Source organism: Euphorbia lathyris, chromosome 5 (assembly GCF_963576675.1).
Source record: "Euphorbia lathyris chromosome 5, ddEupLath1.1, whole genome shotgun sequence".
NCBI classification, from domain to species: domain Eukaryota; kingdom Viridiplantae; phylum Streptophyta; class Magnoliopsida; order Malpighiales; family Euphorbiaceae; genus Euphorbia; species Euphorbia lathyris.
The window spans coordinates 37,839,380-37,846,904 of NC_088914.1; the positions used below are offsets into that span (position 1 = coordinate 37,839,380).

General features: G+C 29.4%; 1 long non-coding RNA gene across 4 annotated transcripts; it reads left to right on the forward strand.

The window, feature by feature from the left end:
• The first annotated feature begins 834 nt into the window (after positions 1-834).
• LOC136230794 (uncharacterized) lies at positions 835-3,627 on the forward strand. 4 transcript variants are annotated; one of them, XR_010689538.1, is made up of 7 exons: positions 836-1,101; positions 1,194-1,343; positions 1,634-1,731; positions 2,147-2,327; positions 2,912-3,069; positions 3,205-3,340; positions 3,418-3,627. It is a non-coding gene; the product is annotated as an uncharacterized lncRNA (long non-coding RNA). The 4 variants fall into 4 exon arrangements; XR_010689536.1 differs by having other exon boundaries at positions 835-1,101; positions 1,634-2,327; XR_010689537.1 differs by having other exon boundaries at positions 835-1,101; positions 1,664-2,327.
• The last annotated feature ends 3,898 nt before the right edge of the window (positions 3,628-7,525 follow it).

The window sequence follows — 7,525 nt, forward strand, 5'->3', positions numbered from 1 at the left end:
TTGAAACTGTTTTGTATATTTTGACAACTTTGTTAATAAAGTAGTAAATATTTTATGAAAATTTTATAATTAGAAGACTCAACTATTAATATTTTGAAATAGTATGTATTTTAAACATAATTGATTTTTAAAAAGTTGAATGTGATAGTTAAATGTACATGTGAAACAGTAAACCAATATATTCAAATTTTTATTAATTAGAGAAAAAATAAACCATCTCTCTACAATTAATTGTAGTTTATGTTGGTAAAACTAACATAAAAATCATTTATTAGATATATGAGAAGGCATAAACCTACATGCGATACAAGTCCTCTTGAAAAAGAAAAAGAAAAAAGAAAGCACATAATTAAGTTAAAAAAGCAAAATAAATAATTAAATTAAGCAGAGTCTCTTGAAAAGACCATCTTTATGAAGAAGCATCATCTTCTTAGTTTCTGACATGAATTCTTCAAAATTCAAGTCATGATCGAACTTAACAAACACAGAATCATAAACATGTGGCATCTCCTTCAACATCTCTCCGTACGAAAGAAGTCCATCTTTGTCCTTGTCAAGCTCAGTGAAACGCTCCCGTATTGATACAACGAATGCTTCTTCATCCTCCACAAACTTCATGATGGTTGCACCATCTATTACTTCGACACTCATTTTGCTTTTTTTGCTAGTTTCAGTTTGAGAGAAGGTGGTTTATGTATTTCATTTATAGGAAAGGAACCCAACAAAAGTAATGCCACACGTTATAATCTATCTATATACAATATACTAAGTTAAGTTGATGATGTGTCATTTTGTTAAATTATTATAGCTGATGTGTAATTTTTTTAATTTTTAGCATTTTTGTTTTTTGGATTAACTTTTCAAAATTATATTTCCTGTACATTTCCTCTTCCCAAAATTACGGTTTCTATGTTATTCACATATGGGTCTTCTCAACAATGGAAATCAACATTTTTGAAAGATTGAATCTATTCCCTCTTCCTTTCTCCTTTGTATTTTGCTCTGCTTGATTATTCACTCGAGATAGATCCAGCCTACAACGAATATGTATTCTCGAATCTTGCTGTTTTTTTTGCTCCAAATTCGAGTAGGTTTGGCCAGGTATATTCATTCCAATTGTAATTACTTCTATCTAAATTAGTTTCAAATCTCAAAAGTCTCTATATGCAACTCTGTTAACTTCCTATTTGCAGACCATATGTTCCTGATACTTTCAGAATTCTTCTTCAAATGGGCGTTGTTCTGTTGTTATGATGTTTAGTGGACAAATCCCCAATTTTTTTAATTCCATTCTGAAGGATTTGCTTTAGGAGGATTTGCTGCTATTACCGTTTCTCCTTCAGGTACGGTTTCTTCAATTTTGTGTTTGTTCTTTAATTTCAGTGTCTATTTTTTAATTGTTTCACCATATATGTAATATATCAGCCAGAGATTTTATATGCCTTCAATTGCCTCATCCTTCATTTGATTCTATCACTGGATTAGAATATGAGATATATTTCAGATGTGAATGTTAATATGAGATATATTTCAGATTTGAATGTTCATATGTTTTCTCTATATGTTCAAACCTTACAGAGGTAATTTGTTTTAATTCTAATTAATTGTTTTAATTACTTGAATTCTTAATTAGGCTACTTATTACGAAGCATACGAATTGCAGATTTCTAATTCTGTTCTTAACGGCTTTATATGAATGGTGTGTCCAATCCGTTATCGAGGCCTAAATTGGTACTTTTTTTAAACGTTAAGCTTATATTGATGCTATTTTGTACGTTGAGCCTAAATTAATATTTCCCAAAAATCATAAACCTAATTTGGTAGCTTATCCTTAATAAATATAAGTATAAATCAAGATCTTTGGACTTTCGACACTGTATATTTTTTTAACCCTACCAGTCAAGTTTGTTTTTTAATTGGTTTTGGTTATTTAACTTCATGTGATCGACTGTCTAAGGTAAACGTTTCCTTTTCTAATTTTGAATCTCTCTTTTTTGTCACGCACAAATTCATTTGTTTTTGCTCTCTTTCCTTATTTCTTTTAATTGCAATCTGTTTGTTGACAGGAGTTATAGGTTCTATAGAATCCCTTAAATTGGCAAAATTGGTTTTGTAGTTCTGAACCACATGTTTTTTCCTAATTCAGGCTGCGTTAATGCGGTAACCGTTTGTTTTCTGGGAATTTTCCTCAACTGCTGTTTGACTAACAGCTCTCTCAATTTTTTGAGAAAACTAATTCATCAAAATGCTACAGTTACTCTGAATTCTTTTTTGTCGTAGCAGGAACAGTGTCAAATCATTGAGTTTCTTTGTTCATTGAATATCGGGTAAGTTGGAATTCACTTAATGAGTTTGATATACCATTTTCATTTGCCTAATGATTATCAATTCAATTGATTCTTTTTTTATATAGTACAACTTCGCCTTCAACTTTTGCATCATTTCATACATGGGCTGTGTTTTTTAGTGTTTCACTTCTGGGAATTTGTAATACTACAATTTCTTCAATTGTCAATGGAATCAGATGCATTCAGGAAATAAATATGGCAAGATTCTATGATTCATATTCAAACCAAGGAAGGGTCTATGGTTTTTATATTTGCTTTCATTTCCTCAAACTGGTATATCAGAATTTTATGTTTCTAAATGACTTAGAGGGAGACACTTTTATGTTGCACTAGATTTTTAAAAAATTGTATTTTTTTTTTTAAATTCTTTGAGAGTTCTTTCTACCATTCAATGTTAACTTTTTCATGCTTAGTAAAAAAATGTAAAAGTGGTGGCTGTTGGAGCCTTTGTTGCTTCCATCAATTTATCTTCAAGTAGTTATTTTGGCCTTTATTTTTTGATATATAGGGTTAATTGTATATATATTTGATTCTTTATTACTGACTGGCTTTCTTTATAACAGTTTCCTTCATACGCTTTCCACCACAGACTCTCACGTTATACATTATTCAAGTGCTTTCCAGCAGGCCTCAATTCTAAGTCAAAAGTTATATGTGCTCCCCATCCCTCTCTTTTTCTTATGTTTCCAGATTCCACTTTTGTAATCGCTTCTGGTTTGAGGTTCGTTCCACAGTTAATTGATTTTTTTCATCACTTTTGTTTGTAGATATGATTTTTGTTTTCTGTACTTGAATTCCCTATTATGTCTTTCCACTCTCACAGTAGGCAAATGAAGATTTTGCTCAATGTTTACAGGTTGATCCATAAGTTTTTTTTCATTTCGGTTTGTTAACATCATCTCTTTCAATGAGTTTAATTTCGAAATTGACCGCCATGGGCGGCATCGTTCTTGATCTCCAACCAGGCCTTGGCATCTGTCTTTTCTCGCTGGGTACTTTCACAATTTCATTATTTTTACTTCCTATTGAGATAGTGTTAGCTTTTCTGATCAATTTCATTATGCTTCAGCCTTTGCGCAAATTGGACAGCAGCCCAACGTTTACGACATTGTTCACGTCAAATACTTGGATGAGGTTGTTCTTTTAGGATTAAAATCTGTCAGGTTTATTAATCAGATTTGGCCCTTGAGTTCTGTTTTTTTTAACTTACTCATAATCACCTGTCTTTTTTTGTTGAACATTATTATTTGTTATGAGACAGTCTTTTTATGTTTCCTAATTTTAAAAGCAGCACTGCAGCCGTTGATACAATAAGTTGCTTTTCAACCTATTGGATAATAAGAGATTTTCGCCCTCCTTTATTTATGTTAAATTTATAAATATTCATTTAATTTTCAGTTGATGTTATGGTGAGATTGACATTATTTTGGTGCAGCGGCGCTCATAAACTCTCTAGCATATAATTTATTTCTACTTAAAGTTACAAATTATCAAACACATTGAAGTCTTTTATTAATATTTCTGAATAATACGGTGTTAATTATTTAATTAATTTATCCTTACAATTAATTAAATCTTATATATAATGAAATATAGCTTCGAATTTCCATACCTAATAATAATAAATAATTACTTTTTTTATTAATCATTATTTAATAATGGCATCAATAAAATCAACTGATTACACGAAGTTTTTAATGAAAAATTAAAAAAACCATATGAAATTTTGAAAAACAAGAACCGAAAAATTGAAGTTTCTTTTTTTTTTCATAATTTATATTAAAGATTTAACAATAAAATGTTGTAGGATTTTATAACAGCCACAATCAACATTCTTTTGAAGCAAATATTTTATATATTCACAAGGTTTTAATATGCAATAAAATCAACTGATTACACGAAGTTTTTAATGAAAAATTAAAAAAACCATATGAAATTTTGAAAAACAAGAACCGAAAAATTGAAGTTTCTTTTTTTTTCATAATTTATATTAAAGATTTAACAATCAAATGTTGTAGGATTTTATATCAGCCACAATCAACATTCTTTTGAAGCAAATATTTTATATATTCACTTGTAAATTTCTAAATATTAAGATAATTGTCACAAAACTGAATAAAAAAACCCGTGCAAAGCACGGGTCTAAAACTAGTACTGATACTAAATCAACAATTAACTTTACCAAAAACAAATAAGTTTACCGCAGACTGACTGAATACATCACAAGAGTTTTGGAATTTTATTTCATGCCAAAAGCATCTTCACACCCATATCATTATCACAATTTTGCTACATCCAACCTCTCATCTTCCATTTCAACCTCTTCAATTTTTTTTATCTTTTCCTTTTCATTGTTTGTCAAATTAGCTAGTCGGATCTCGAAGATTAATCGTAGACTAGTCAGAAATTAATTGTATTTGTATTTTTTTATTTGTTCATAAAAAATTATTATATAAATACAATTAAAACATGTATTATGCTATATAAAAATAGAGAAAAGTACAAAAATAAATCTTGTGGCCACACCTGTTTTCGATCGGTACCTTGTGGTTTAAAAGTTTACAAAATGCATACATTGAGGTTCATTCCGTTAGCAACACATACCAAATTGACTAACGGTATTAAAAGTCAAAGGGGAAATAGTTGATTTGGTTCTTATATTTATTTATTTTATAAATTAACCCCCTTATTATCTAATTATCACAAACAAATTCCAAAATAAAAAATAAAAATCAAATACACCATCTTCTAGCGGGAGCATGCCGAAAACGGGAGCTAGTTTCGAGTTAAAGATATAGGTAACTAGAAAGAAGACAGCAGATATAGGTAATTTATTTTGTTATGGGGAATGTTATTAGAAAAGCTATGGAGAATGGTGGGTTTAGTGTTTGGGGGGTTGATGGTGTTTACGCCTTTGGGCCAGTGCTAGGGAACTTTGAGGAAAGATGGGTTAAATTATATTAGATTTAGAAAGAGATGAAAATTCAATTAATTTCAGAAAGAAATTAATAAAGAGGAGAGAGAAAGAAAAATAAAAATAAAAAATTAGGGAGTATCAATTAAAAATGAGTTATGAGCTCAGATAGTTAATTGGAATAATAGTCAAAATTAATCCTAATGTTTTCGGCGAAGCACAAAGTGACTTTAACGAACGAAATGATACAAATTTAATCATAACGTTTTCAAACAAAATCAATTTTACCGCAATGAAAATTTTAAATGGACTGATTTGATAATTATTTGACTACCATATTGGACTTTCAAAACAAGTTTATCAATAAATTGAACTTGTTTTGTATATTTGTTATTGTTATTTGTAACTATATTAGTAATACGGTAAACATTTTACATGCTTGGCACCATATATACATCTTCTAGCGGCTCAACAACTTTAGTAAGAGTAAATCCGATGATTATTACAACACAGATTAGGAAAAGCTCGATTAAGGAACAATAAAACCCTAGTAGATCAAGGAAGAGAACAAATAGAGCTTACCATTTCTATTTTTCGAATTCAAAAATGGAGATTTGCATGTAGAAGCTCCTATACCTATGGAGTAAGGCAAAAGAGGGATGTGAGAGCTAAAATGAGAGCTCTAGAAAGAGGAGGATTAGGTGGTGTATTTTGGTTTCAGCATAGAGAGAAAACCTAATCTAATTTTGGGAAATTTTTGCTTCCTTGCAAGACATATAAAATTTGCTGATTTTTTAGTTTTCAGACAACAATACAGTGAAAATATAAATAGTGTTATCTGATAATGATGAATAGTTTGAGTTAAAATCGGGTTTTTATGGTATAATAAACATGTTTCATAATAAAGTCACATGTAATTTGAGGTTTTTTACACTTAAACTTTTAGATAACATAAATTTAAAATATTAAAAACAATCATTTCAGTGAAATGGAATATCCTCAACATCAAGAGACCCTCCAAGCGACAATAAAGAAATGGTATTGCAAGTCTCACAAATAGTATTACATTTAAAGAATACAAAATCAAAATTTCATTTATTTGATAAATTAATTTGTATTGTATTTTCTATCCCTTTCTTTGTAAGCATTAAAGAACACCCAATAATAACATATTGGGTATTGTAAGAAGCATTTGAAGTACCAAAAACGGAAAGAAATGTCATTCAGCTTCAAATTTGTCTAAATAAAAAAGTCATTCACTTTTAGATTAATTGTGTTTTAATATGTTCGGATTATTTGTGTTTGTTTTGCAAATTTTATTCAAAACTCTTTCTTATCAGCAAATTACTGCTGATCAAGGATTTAGTGTTCCTAAAATTCCATCACAGATAATTGTTTGTAATTATATTATTTTCTTTTGTTATATTATAAGCTTTATTCTAATTTGTGAATTTCTAATTTAGATGCCATGTCATAATTTTGATAATCTTTTTCGTCTGAGATTATCCGAGTGATTTTATTAAAACAAAAATCAAAATTGGATGAGTTTATTGAAATAAATTAAAGTTGAATGACTACCTAAAATTTAACGAGCAAGGGTGCATTTAACCCCATATACATCCAAAGGTGCAATAGTCAGCTATATATATTTACATGCGATGTGGTTACACCTGGTATATGTGCACACATCTCTTTTATGATAAAATAAAAGAATAAAGTACTATAGACTTATGATTTTTGGAAAAGTAACAATTTAGGCTCCACGTATAAAATAGCACCAATATAAGTTTAACGTTTAAAAAAAGGGTAATTAATTTATTAGTCCCTATATTTTGACAAAACACGCTGTTTAGTCATTGTATTTTCAAAAACACTTGGTAAGGTCCCTAACCTTTTTCTCACTGAACTGCTCAGTCCTTCCGTCTGTTTGTTAGATTTTTTTACCGTTTATGACTTCGGAAATGACTAAATTACCCTTTATTATTTACCTTCAAACTTTAGAAGAGGAAATCCAATTTAGAAGAAGAAGCTATTTGTATGGAGAACAAGAAAAAGAACATACCCAATGCTTACGAATTTGAACGATTAAGAAGAAAATCAAGAAGAAGAACACTCAAAGTTGATTTCAGATGCATTAGAGTTTAAAGAAAAGGAAAATAAAGGAAAAGAAGAACGCAAATCCAAATTGACTAACAAAATCTTCATGAGAGTTTAATGGTAGAGACTAAACAGTTCATCGAGAAAAACGTTAGGGACTAAACAG